Below are 4,972 nucleotides of genomic sequence, written 5' to 3' on the forward strand. Positions count from 1 at the left end.
CTCTCTCACACACACACACACACACACTCTCTCTGTCTCTCTCTCACACACACACACACATGCACGTGACAGTATACCCCTGGTTCCTGCTTGTTTTTTTCTTTTTTGTTGTTGTTTGTTTGTTTGTTTTTTCCTGTCTTTGCCGTCCTAAGTGCATACACCTGTTCTGTAGTACCGCATCACTAAATTATATACATATATAGTATATTTGGGCGCTGAGCTATCTTGTGATTTATGGACGAGCGGCAGATTTTGAATCAGTTGTCTGAGTGGCATGTAGCCAGTGAGGATTTTAGAGCTGGAGTCATGTGCTCATATTTCCCAGTTTTCGTCAGCGTCTTTCTGCAGCAGCTGAAGCTGGCGAACAGTTTGTTTTGAGGCCGACAAACAGACTGTTACTGTAACCTAACCGGCTGTAAATACAGGCGTGCAGGGTGAGCCTCTCAAGGGCTCGCTGTGACATTATTCCTCTGCGTCTGGCGATGTTTTTTTAATAGATGATAGATGAAGTTACTGATTTAATGTGACTGTGGAAATTTAAATCACAGTCATCCAAGTGATTGTTTATTCTGAGTTTACAGCTGCAGCTCCAAAGCCATCCTTCAAAATACTTGATGCCACCGATGATGGAGTGCAGCTGCAGTGTGAAGTCCGAGACGCTTCTTCAAACCTTAAACTCGAGTGGAGGGACAGAGCCGGAAACGTCGTCCCTGCTGAAGAACCACAAACCTCAGAGAGAGGAGGCAGCTACGACATCGTCCTCCAAACTACCGTGACCAAAACCGACATCTACCGCTGCGTCGCCACACAGCAGGCGATCAACCATCAGACGATCAACCATCAGACGATCCACCATCAGACTCATGCTGAGATTTATGTTTATATCACCGGTAAGATTTCTTCATGAGGTCATGTGCTACTTTTTTAGTTTCAAAGGATTTTAGCAGCACATTGTATTTATGAGATGTTTTTATACTGCATGTAGTACTGCAAAAACAAAAAACAGAAATCAAGTACAACACAGAACATTCATAGCAAGTATCCTCTTAATAAAACTGCTAAGACGAGATCACACTGAGTGTTTTTAAAGGTCTAAAATAAATAATCAGGGAATGAAAAATGCTACCTATACAATTATTGAAGGTCCAGAAGACAGAAAAAGTAATAAACAGCAAATGGAAATACTTATATTATGTTGTCATCAAACATTAGACAGGTGGACTTCTGCAGCCTCCTCCCCTTCTACAAATTTCATAAACTGTCCTCATATCTCAACAAAGGTGAAAGATTTACCCTTAATTATAAAGTTTTTCAGGGGTAATATAGAGTGTGGCAGACCTGCGATCCAGGCCTGTGCTGCTTGTTTTGTAATTTGGATTTGGTGTGTTTTACCTTTAGCAAACAGTAAATAGACTTTTTAAAAAAATTGTCTTCCTCAGTTTACAATTTATATTAAACGTTTTAGCAGCACATTGAACTGTTGTCTGTATTAGTCTGTGATCAGTCTGCTGCGCAGTACCATGTTAAATTCTGAGTGTTACGTTTGCTTTTTGTGAATTTTTTTGTTTTTCAGGCAGCAGCACGAGGGAACGGATCAAAGCATTTATCTTTGGAGTTGCTTTTGTAGTTTTATTCGTAGTTGTAGTTGTGAATTTTGCTCTAACGGACACCGGAAGACGTTATACACGTAAGTTTAAGTATCAGCGTTTCTGTCCAGAGTTTTGACACTTGAGTTTATCTTCTCAGAACTGAATCACTCTTTTTGCATTTACACGAGTGCAGCTTTCACTTCAGTATTTGTGGAGGATTGCATCTCTTCAAAGTAAACCACCTTCTTCCGCTTTTCCAAAAAAAAAAAGGAAGAAGGTGATGAGCTACTTAAGCAAATGTTACTGAGAAGTTAGAAGCAATTTACAAAAAAATCTAAAATATAAGATTGTCAGAATTTTAAAATGGTTCTTTGAAAAATTTCCCCCAGCTTTAAAAAAAACTTACAATGTGCATGTTGCAGTTGCTCATTGCCAAATTTCTCATGTTTTTGAAAGAAATCAAACTAACGTGTTTTAGGTTCAAAGGTTTAAATACTAAATACTTAAATACTGATGGTACTAATTACTTAAATACGTCTGAATGTAGCAAAAGAAAAGTGTTTTTTGCTCAGGTTTCAAATAGTTTAAAGAAAGATTAAAAAAAAGTATTTAATAACTAGTTTAAAAATGCTTTAGGCGAGTTAAATGAATTTTCTTAGCTGACTGATGCAACTTTTTTTTGTTGCGTTGTAATAAACAATGACAATAAAGTGTCTGTTAGGATTTCTTGTAGTTTTCATAGATAGTTGCAGCACATCTTTACTCTTCTCTGTATTTATTCTGTGACCAAACTGCTGCACATGATATGATGTTAAATTCAGAGAGTGACGTTTGATTTTTGTGATGTGTTTCAGGCAGCAGCGCAAGGATCATTGGATTTGTTTTTGTCATCTTTTTCGCTGTACTTTTAGCTGTGGCTTTAGCCCAAAAGAGCACCGGAAGAAGTTATACACGTAAGTTTGAGTATCTAACTTTTCTGTCCAGAGTCTTGACAGTTGTGTTTGTCTTCTTAGATTTGAGATTTACGAGGAATTTATGGCATTTACAAGAATGCAGGTTTCATTTCACTATTGTGGGAACATATACTTCTTCAAAGTAACCCGCAGTGAGTTCAAATGGTCATTTTCAGAGCAAAGTATTTCCTTAACCCTCTGAAACGTGGACACGTTGGCGTTATTTCTTGTTATAAGGCGATGAGCTACTTAAGAAAAAAATGTCCTAGAAGTTAAGGAAGAAATTTAGAAAAAATCTATAAATTTAAATGCAAAAACAAAAACCAACCAAACAAGCAAATTAACAATAGAGGGAAAAAAGCAAATGATTTATAAATACTGCTTTAAAAACTATATAAAAATGATTTAAAATCACTAATAATGATTGATTTCTATTTATCTGTCTATCTATCTATCTATCTATCCATCTATCTGTCTATCTATCTATCTATCTATCTATCCATCTATCTATCTAAAGAGATAAGCAGATGTAGAAGACTATTTTTTTTTTCAGTAAACGTAAAGGAAAAATGTCCAGTGAACTGTATTTATATTTATATGGTTTAAAATTATTTTACAGATTTTTTTCTCAGGTAATTTCTCACTTTTTTGTGTGTTTTGTTTTGGGGTTTTTTTAAAGCCAATTGGCTCAAGTTTCAAAGGGTTAAATATATAATTTGACTTTTTATTTCCCATCTTTGCTGAGCATAAATTTTTGTGTAAAAGAAATTAAAAGCCTGTGATATCAGCAAATAAAAGCCCGGGCGATTAACTGAAGTTTTACAGTATCTATGTTTTCTTCTTTCATCGGATCATCAAAATTGCACAACAAAATGCAGTTTTATGCTAAAAACAGAACAAAAAGAGTAGTACATTCCTGGTACGTACATTTGGGAAAATGCATTAAGGTGAATGTAAACAGCAGCAACAAAAACACTGTTGAATTATCTGAGCAGGTGATATGGCCAATGCCTCCCAAAAACTTCAGGGAGGGAGCTAATCTATGTAGATGATAATATTAAATTGAATTAATTTATAAAATGTTCACATTTTGATTTATTGTGCAGCCTTATCAAGAAGGTTTGTGTTTTCTTTAACATATTTTATGTTATTTCCTGCAGGTTCATTTTCAGAGACAAAGGAACACGACCCCTGAATAACCGGCGACAGCCCGCGAAGGAAAAAGAGAAAACTGAACAGTTTTGCTGAGGTCGTATTACATTTATTGCATGTGTATATGTGAAACAAGAGGGCAGAGTGGTTTGTAATTTGTAATTTATGATTTAAAAAAGGGATGATGGACATTACTCCACATTTAGGTATGAGTAAGTAGAAAGTCATCTTAAAAATAACAGAATATACAATGGCTAAGATAAACAACATTAAGATAAAAAAGGCAAAAAATGTAATCAAACATTAAATAACACATTTCAACAACAGAAGTGCGTAAAATCTCAACAGCAGATGAAGCAGACACAGTATGAGCACAGTTTTTTTTTAATTAGGTGGTTTGTTAAAGTCCAGACGCACTTTAGCACTTTAGATCGTTTAAATCTGAGATAACGTCTCACGTTTTCAGACATTCACGCTGTTGCACTCAGAAGTTAACGTGGAAACTGACCAAAATATCAGAGAGCAGAGAGACAAAAGAGCAGAGAGAGAAACCATCTGACCTACGCGCAGCTGGCCAATCACAGCATGAGGTGGGCGTGAATGTCATGTTGCTGGTTTCTTAAAAGCTCAGTAATGGTTTGAAGACGTTTTTTTCCTAAGCGACATCCTGCACTGGAGCCCCACCAAAACCAGAACTACCACCGAAACCACTTCTCTAACTGCGTCCTCACAGCTGTCTCTCCCTTTAATGTCCCTGAACGAAAACAAATGATTAGCCACTCTTTATTATCTATAAAACATTTAATTTAACCAAAATGGACTTTAACTAAAGTGCAGTTTATCACAATGTGCAATTATTCCCATGGGCCTTTGGTGTAAATATTTTTAACTGCTCAGTTTCTTTAATTATTATTATTTATCTTGGACACACCTTGCTGCTGTAACAATGCAAATCTCTCCATAGCGGGACAAATGAAGGATCATCTTGTCTTATTCAACAAACAATATGAAAGTAATATATGACAATTTACAAGAAACAGCTGAAATTGCACAAACATTTTAAGTGTAACGTTTAAGATCATTTTAATGCAAGATAAAATAAATAACTCTTTACTGAACATTTTTAAGAACATTAACAAACCAACAAGTAAAAATCCACGATAAATGTATATTATTATATTTGTAGGAGCCATGTGACCTGCTTTGGTTAATTTATTTGACCTTTAGAGACGGCCTGACGTCTGTCAAAGTTCCCACGTGACTCCGGGGATGAAAACA

The 4,972-nt window shown here is 35.8% G+C and overlaps 1 long non-coding RNA gene across 1 annotated transcript; it reads left to right on the forward strand.

Annotated features, from left to right (window-relative positions):
* Positions 1 to 553: 553 nt before the first annotated feature.
* On the forward strand, positions 554 to 4,287 carry LOC121939685. The gene is made up of 4 exons (XR_006105508.1): positions 554 to 890; positions 1,574 to 1,687; positions 2,444 to 2,542; positions 3,703 to 4,287. It is a non-coding gene; the product is annotated as an uncharacterized LOC121939685 (long non-coding RNA).
* Positions 4,288 to 4,972: the final 685 nt, after the last annotated feature.

The sequence above is a fragment of the Plectropomus leopardus genome, unplaced genomic scaffold, assembly GCF_008729295.1.
Source record: "Plectropomus leopardus isolate mb unplaced genomic scaffold, YSFRI_Pleo_2.0 unplaced_scaffold5641, whole genome shotgun sequence".
Taxonomy (NCBI): Eukaryota; Metazoa; Chordata; class Actinopteri; order Perciformes; family Serranidae; genus Plectropomus; species Plectropomus leopardus.